Source organism: Procambarus clarkii, chromosome 16, assembly GCF_040958095.1.
Source record: "Procambarus clarkii isolate CNS0578487 chromosome 16, FALCON_Pclarkii_2.0, whole genome shotgun sequence".
In the NCBI taxonomy this organism is placed as follows: domain Eukaryota; kingdom Metazoa; phylum Arthropoda; class Malacostraca; order Decapoda; family Cambaridae; genus Procambarus; species Procambarus clarkii.
Window position 1 is genome coordinate 30,143,693 of NC_091165.1, and position 9,119 is coordinate 30,152,811.

Consider the following 9,119-nt stretch of genomic DNA (forward strand, 5'->3'; position numbering starts at 1 on the left):
GCACCACCACCCAGGGGGTGCTACATGGGTTGCACCACCACCCGGGGGGTGCTACGTGGGTTGCACCACCACCCAAGGGGTGCTACATGGGTTGCACTACCACCCATGAGGTGCTACATGAGTTGAACCACCACCCAGGGGTGCTACATGGGTTGCACCACCACCCAGAGGGATGCTACATGGGTTGCACCACCACCCAGGGGGTGCTACATGGGTTGCACCACCACCCCCCCCCCTGGAGGTGCTACATGAGTTGAACCACCACCCAGGGGGTGCTACATGGGGTGCTCCACCACCCAGGAGGTGCTACATGGGTTGCTCCACCAGCCAAGAGGTGCTACATGGGTTGCACCACAACCTATGGGGGTGCTACATGGGTTACACCAGCACCCAGTGGGTGCTACACGGTTTGCACCACCACTCACGGTGTGCTACACGAGTTGCACCACCACACTGGACGTGCCACATGGGTTGCACCGCCACCCAGGGGGTGTCACATTGGTTGCACAACCACTCAGGGGGTGCTATATTGTTTGCTCCTCCACCCAGGGGGTGCTACATGAAAGGCACGACCACACAGGTGCTACATGGGTGGCACCCGTACCCAGGGGGTGCAACATGGGTTGCACGACCACCTAGTGGGTGCTACATGGGTTGCACCACCACCCAGGAGATGCTAAATGGGTTGCACAACCACCCAGGGGGTGCTACAAGGGTTGCACCACCACCCAGGGGGTGCTACATGTGTTGCACCACCATCCAGGGGATGCTACAAAGGGTTGCACCACCACCCAGGGTGTGCTATATGGGTTGCACCACCACCCAGGGGGTGCTACATTGGTTGCACCACCACCCAGGGGGTGCTACATTGGTTGCACCACCACCCAGGGGGTGCTACATTGGTTGCACCACCACCCAGGAGGTGCTACATGGGTTGAACCACAGCACATGAGGGTGCTACATGGGTTGCAGCACAACCCATGAGGGTGCTACATGGGTTGCACCACCACCCAGGGGGGTGCTACATGGGTTGCACCACCACCCAGGGGGTGTTACATGGGTTGCACAACCACCCACTGGGGTGCTTCATGGGTTGCACCATCACCCAGTGGGGAGCTTCATGGGTGGCACCACCACCCCCCCAGGGGGTGCTTCCTGGGTTGCACCACCGCCCCCCAGGAGGTGCTACATGGGTTGCACCACCGCCCCCCAGGAGGTGCTACATGGGTTGCACCACCACCTAAGGTGTGCTATATGGGTTGCACCACCACTCAGGTGGTGCTACATGGCTTGCACCACCTCCCAGGGGATGCTACATAGGTTGCTCCACCAGCCAGGGCGTGCTACATGGGTTGTTCCACCAGCCAAGGAGTGCTACATGGGTTGCACCAGCAGCCAGGGGGTGCTACATAGGATGCACCACTACTTAGGGATGCTACATGGGTTGCACCACCATCCAGGTGGTGCTGCATAGATTGAACCACCAACCAGTGGGTGTTAAATGGGTTGCAACCCCACCCAGGGGGTGGTACATGGGTTGCACCAAAAACCAAGGAGTGCCACATTGGTTGAACCACCACCCAGTGGGTGGTTCAGAGGTTGTACCACCATCCAGGTGGTGCTACATGGGTTGCACCACCACCCAGGGGTTGCAATATGGGTTGCACCACCACCCAGGGGTTGCAATATGGGTTGCACCACCACCCAGGGGGTGCTAGCTGGGTTGCACCACCACCCAGAGGGTGCTAGTTGGGTTGCACCACCACCCAGGGGGTGCTACATGGGTTGCACCACCACCCAGGGGTGCTACATGGGTTGCACCACCACCCAGGGGGTGCTACATACGGGTTGCACCACCACCACCCTGGGGGGTGCTACATGGGTTGCACCACCACCCAGGGGTGCTACATTGGTTGCACCACCACCCAGGGGTGCTACATGGGTTGCACCACCACCCAGGGGGTGCTACATATGGGTTGCACCACCACCACCCAGGGGTGCTACATATGGGTTGCACCACCACCACCCAGGGGTGCTACATATGGGTTGCACCACCACAACCCAGGGGGTGCTACATACGGGTTGCACCCCCACCACCCAGGGGGTGCTACATACGGGTTGCACCAACACCACCCTGGTGGTGCTACATGGGTTGCACCGCCAGCCAGGTGGTGCTACAGGGGTTGCACCACCACCCAAGGGATGCTACATGGGTTGCACTACCAGGCACGGGGGTGCTAGTTGGGTTGCACCACCACCCAGATCGTGCTACATGGGTTGCAATCCCACCCAGTGGGTGTTACGTGGGTTGCATCACCACCCAGGGGTTGCTACATGGGTTGCACCACCATCCAGGGGGGCTACACGGTTTGCACCACCACCACCCAAGGTGTCCTACATGGGTTGCATCACCACACAGGACATGCCACATGGGTTGCACCAGCACCAAGGGGGTGCATCATGGGTTGCACCACCATCCAGGTAGTGCTACATTGGTTGCACCACCTGCCAGTGGGTGCCACATGGGTTGCACCACCACCCAGGGGGTGCTACATAAGTTGCAAAACCACCCATATGGTGCTACATGGGTTGCACCACCCAGGGGGTGCCACATGAGTTGCACCACCTTCCAGGCGTGCTACATGGGTTCCACCACCACCCAGGTGGTCCTACATGGGTTGCATCACCACCCAGGGGATGCTACATGGGTAGCACCACCACCCACGAGGAAGCCACATGGGTTGCACCACCACCAATGGGTGCTACATGGGTTGCACCACCACCCGGGGGTGCAACATGGGTTGCACCCCCATCCAGGTGGTGCTACATGGGATGCACCGCCACCCCGTGGGTGCTACATGGGTTGCTTAGCCATCCAGGTGGTGCTACATGGGTTGCAACCCCACCCAGTGGGTGCTACATGGGTGGCACCACTGCCCAGGGGGTGCTACATGGGTTGCACCACCACCCAGGTGTAGCACCACCACCCAGGTGTAGCACCACCCATGGTGCTACATGGGTTGCACCACTGCCCAGGGGGTGCTACAGGGTTTGGACCACCACCCAGTGAGTGCTACATGGGTTGCACTACCACCCAGGGAGTGATACATAGGTTGCACCACCATCCTTGGGGTGCTACATTGGTTGCACCACCACCCAGGAGATGCTACATGGGTTGCACCACCACCCAGGAGATGCTACATAGGTTGCACCACCACTCTGGGCGTGCTTCACGGGTTGCCCCACCATCCAGGGGGTGCTACATGGGTTGCACCACCACCCAGGAGGTGCTACATGGGTTGCACCACCACCCCAGTGGGTGCTACGTGGATTGCATCACCATCCAGGGGGGTTATCTTGAGATGATTTCGGGGCTTTAGTGTCCCCGCGGCCCGGTCCTCGACCAGGCCTCCACCCCCAGGAAGCAGCCCGTGACAGCTGACTAACACCCAGGTACCTATTTTACTGCTAGGTAACAGGGGCATAGGGTGAAAGAAACTCTGCCCATTGTTTCTCGCCGGCGCCTGGGATTGAACCCAGGACCACAGGATCACAAGCCCAGCGTGCTGTACATGGGTTGCACCACCATCCAGGGGGGTGCTTTATGGGTTGCACCACCACCCAGGGGGTGCTACATGGGTTGCACCACCACCCAGGAGGTGCTACATGGGTTGCACCACCACCCAGGGGGTGCTACATGGGTTGCACCACCACCCAGGGGGTGCTACATGGGTTGCACCACCACCAAGGGGGTGCTACCTGGGTTGTACCACCACCCTGGGGGTGTTACATGGGTTGCACCACCACCCAGGGGGTGCTACATGGGTTGCACCACCACCCAGCGGGTGCTACATGGGTTGCACCACCACCCAGGGGGTGCTACCTGGGTTGTACCACCAACCAGGGGGTGCTACATTGATTGCACTACCCCCTCAGGATTGCACACCTGGGATAACCCCCCCCCCTGCCACACCTGGGATAACCCCCCACTGCCACACCTGGGATAACCTGCCTCCAGGCGCTTCCTGCTAGTAATTTATCTTTACATTTCTGTCCACTTCTTCTTTCTCCTCCCACTCTACCCACGCTGACACCCCAGGCGCGGTGCCCACGCTGGCCACCCCAGGTGCGGTGCCCACGCTGGCCACCCCAGGTGCGGTGCCCACGCTGGCCACCCCAGGTGCGGTGCCCACGCTGGCCACCCCAGGTGCGGTGCCTACGCTGGCCACCCCAGGTGCGGGCCCACGCTGGCCACCCCAGGCGCGGGGCCCACGCTGGCCACCCCAGGTGCGGTGCCCACGCTGGCCACCCCAGGTGCGGGCCCACGCTGGCCACCCCAGGTGCGGGCCCACGCTGGCCACCCCCAGGCGCGGGGCCCACGCTGGCCACCCCCAGGCGCGGGGCCCACGCTGGCCACCCCAGTCGCGGGGCCTACGCTGGCCACCCCAGTCGCGGGGCCCACGCTGGCCACCCCAGGCGCGGGGCCCACGCTGGCCACCCCAGTCGCGGGGCCCACGCTGGCCACCCCAGTCGCGGGGCCCACGCTGGCCACCCCAGTCGCGGGGCCCACGCTGGCCACCCCAGTCGCGGGGCCCACGCTGGCCACCCCAGTCGCGGGGCCCACGCTGGCCACCCCAGGCGCGGGGCCCACGCTGGCCACCCCAGGCGCGGGGCCCACGCTGGCCACCCCAGGCGCGGGGCCCACGCTGGCCACCCCAGGCGCGGGGCCCACGCTGGCCACCCCAGGCGCGGGGCCCACGCTGGCCACCCCAGGCGCGGGGCCCACGCTGGCCACCCCAGGCGCGGGGCCCACGCTGGCCACCCCAGGCGCGGGGCCCACGCTGGCCACCCCAGGCGCGGGGCCCACGCTGGCCACCCCAGGCGCGGGGCCCACGCTGGCCACCCCCAGTCGCGGGGCCCACGCTGATACCCCAGGAGCGGTGCCCACGCTGATACCCCAGGTGCGGTGCCCACGCTGATACCCCAGGTGCGGTGCCCACGCTGGCCACCCCAGGTGCGGTGCCCACGCTGGCCACCCCAGGTGCGGTGCCCACGCTGGCCACCCCAGGTGCGGTGCCCACGCTGGCCACCCCAGGTGCGGTGCCCACGCTGATACCCCAGGTGCGGTGCCCACGCTGATACCCCAGGTGCGGTGCCCACGCTGATACCCCAGGTGCGGTGCCCACGCTGATACCCCAGGTGCGTTGCCCACGCTGATACCCCAGGTGCGGTGCCCACGCTGGCCACCCCAGGTGCGGTGCCCACGCTGACACCCCAGGTGCGGTGCCCACGCTGACACCCCAGGTGCGGTGCCCACGCTGGCACTCCAGACGCGGTGCCCACGCTGACACCCCAGGTGCGGTACCCACGCTGACACCTCAGGTGCGGTACCCACGCTGACACCTCAGGTGTGGTACCCACGCTGACACCCCAGGCGCCGTGCCCACGCTGACACCCCAGGTGCCGTGCCCATGCTGACACCCCAGGCGTGGGGCCCATGCTGGCACCCCAGGCGTGGGGCCCATGCTGGCACCCCAGGCGTGGGGCCCATGCTGGCACCCCTGGCGTGGGGCCCATGCTGGCACCCCAGGCGCGGGGCCCATGCTGGCTCCCCAGGCGCGGGGCCCATGCTGGCTCCCCAGGCGCGGGGCCCATGCTGGCACCCCAGGCGCGGGGCCCATGCTGGCACCCCAGGCGCGGGGCCCATGCTAGCACCCCAGGCGTGGGGCTCATGCTGGCACCCAGGCGCGGGGCCCATGCTGGCACCACCGGTGTGGTGCCCACATTGACACCCTGGTGTGGTGCGCACGTTGACACCCCGGTGTGGTGCCCACGCTGACACCCCAGGTGTGGTGCCCACTCTAGTACCCCAGGCGCCGTGCCCATGCTGACATCCCAGGCGGCGTGCCCATGCTGACACCCCAGGCACGGTGCCCATGCTGACACCCCAGGTGTGGTGCCCACGCTGATACCCCAGGCACGGTGCCCATACTGACACCCCAGGTGTGGTGCCCATGCTGGCACCCCAGACGAGGTGCCCATGCTGACACCCCAGGCGCCGTACCCACGCTGACACCCCAGGCGCCGTACCCACGATGACACCCCAGGCGCCGTGCCCATGCTGACATCCCAGGTGTGGTGCCCACGCTGACACCCAAGGTGTGGTACCCATGCTGACACCCCAGGTGTGGTACCCACGCTGACACCCCAGGTGTGGTACCCATGCTGACACCCCAGGCGCCGTGCCCATGCTGACACCCCAGGCGCCGTGCCCATGCTGACATCCCAGGCGCCGTGCCCATGCTGACACCCCAGGTGTGGTACCCATGCTGACACCCCAGGCACCGTGCCCATGCTGACATCCCCGGCGCCGTGCCCATGCTGACACCCCAGGCGCCGTGCCCATGCTGACACCCCAGGCGCCGTGCCCATGCTGACACCCCAGGCGCCGTGCCCATGCTCACACCCCAGGCGCCGTGGCCATGCTGACACCCCAGGAGCCGTGCCCATGCTGACACCGCAGGCGCGTTGTCCATGCTGATACCCCAGACGCCGTGCCCATGCTGACACCCCAGGCGCCGTGCCCATGCTGACACCCCAGGCGCGGTGCCCACGCTGACACCCCAGGTGCGGTGCCCACGCTGACACCCCAGGTGTGGTGCCCACGCTGACACCCCAGGTGTGGTGCCCACGCTGATACCCCAGGCACGGTGCCCATACTGACACCCCAGGTGTGGTGCCCATGCTGGCACCCCAGACGAGGTGCCCATTCTGACACCCCAGGCGCCGTACCCACGCTGACACCCCAGGCGCCGTGCCCACGATGACACCCCAGGCGCCGTGCCCATGCTGACACCGCAGGCGCATTGTCCATGCTGATACCCCAGACGCCGTGCCCATGCTGACACCCCAGGCGCGTTGCCCATGCTGACACCCCAGGTGTGGTGCCCACGCTGACACCCCAGGTGTGGTACCCATGCTGACACCCCAGGTGTGGTACCCATGCTGACACCCCAGGCGCCGTGCCCATGCTGACACCCCAGGCGCCGTGCCTATGCTGACATCCCAGGCGCCGTGCCCATGCTGACACCCCAGGCGCCGTGCCCACGCTGACACCCCAGGCGCCGTGCCCACGCTGGCACCCCAGGCGCGGTGCCCACGCAGGCACCTGGCACCCCAGGCATAGTACTTGTATTCACCTCAGTTCAAGGCGGCGACCAATTAATGCACCGTCGCCCTGCTCCGTATTGTACAAATTGCATTGTCGCCTTTAAGGTCGTGCATATCCTTGTTGAATGTCCAGACTTCCAGGACGAGCGTGTGTCTTGCTTCCCGACCGTCCCCCGCGGTCATTTGTCCCGCGATATAATTCTTGGTGAATGGAATACATCTGATACCGTTCGCCTTATGCGTTTCTGTTCTCGTATTGGCATCCATACAATTTGAATTTGAATGCGTCTATCCTAAATGTATAAAAAGAGAATGAATGCTTTCCAAAGAAAACAGGTAGTTTTCAGGCGTCTTTTAAATGGATAACTAAGCTAAAAAGTAATGTTCTTGAAAATTGCAATAATAATAATGTCCCCCCCCCCCCCCGACACAATAATTGCGTTAGTGGACAGGAAGCAAGAGTGTATTAATACACATTAGGCTAATATCGATGTCTCCCAACCCCCCAGATCGAACTACTGACCCCCATTCAGGATGCAGCCCCACAACAAGCTGACTAACTCCTGAGAACCTACTTACTGCTAGATGAACTGGGACATTAGGTGAAAGGAAATATGCCTAACCATTTCTGTTTCGCCCGGGATTCCAACCTATATTTTTTTTATTGAATGTCGAGAACGAACCCGACTGTTCTACTGGGACTCTGAATAATAATAATAATAATAATAATAATAATAATAATAATTTATTATTATTATTATTATTATTATTATTATTATTATTATTATTCAAAAGAATGTGTACAAAGAACATAAGAGTAATGTACAAGTAGGTACAAGAGTTACACATACTAATGAAACCACTATTAAGGAAAATGCTTCTTGGAAAACTTAAGTTATTTTTGTTTTAATATTATTTTAAGGTGTGAGAGGGTACAACACTTTGTACTAAAGGTGTGAGAGGGTACAACACTTTGTACTAAAGGTGTGAGAGGGTACAACACTTTGTACTAAAGGTGTGAGAGGGTACAACACTTTGTACTAAAGGTGTGAGAGGGTACAACACTTTGTACTAAAGGTGTGAGAGGGTACAACACTTTGTACTAAAGAACAAGTAAGCTAACAAGGTTAGAACGATTTTCACACAACGTTCCATTCACATCCGAGCGGGATTTTATATACATGCTATATAAGGGTGATACGTTTGTGACGGGTGAAAAAGCATGCATTTTTGAAAAACTGTTTTCATGTGTTTTTCATATGAGGGAAATCTTCGAAACCTCATTACCGATTGCTCTGAAATTTTGACACGACGTTGTATTCGAATAGGCTGCATGGACAATACCAAATGAATGCCAAAATGGTGATACTTAAGGTTGACAGGCATAGACTATTACAATATGGAGTCAGTAGTTGAAGAAATAGTATAGTAGTTTATTTACATTAATAACAGAATGGAAACAAAGTAGTTTAGAAAAGCAACTGGATTCTTTCTCATAACATCTTGTTTGGAACATAACAGAACCCAGAGTAATATAGTAATTTAATGTTATTGGGGCCAACACAAGAAATAAAGGAGGATCATGAAAGACATTAGTAAACACTCGCAAAGAAATGCAAGATACTCATTGCAGTAATGCAATAAGTGCAGTTAAAAGCTCTGTACCTAAGAGTACAGACTTTGCACTGCTTTTCCTTATCCTCATATCAGAAATAGACAAAAATACAAGTCACAGCTTCCTTTGCAGCTTTCCTTTTTTATTATCCTTTCCAGTTGACACAAAAATCAGCATGAAAAATACTTCTGCTGAAGACATTGAAAACTACCAGCAGATATTTATTAATAAAGTTTTCGACTGGGCAGCAAGAAATAACATGATGTTTAACAGTGATAAATTCCAGGTATTCAGGTACGTTAAAAATGAGGACCTTAAACAAAATAGAGGGTAC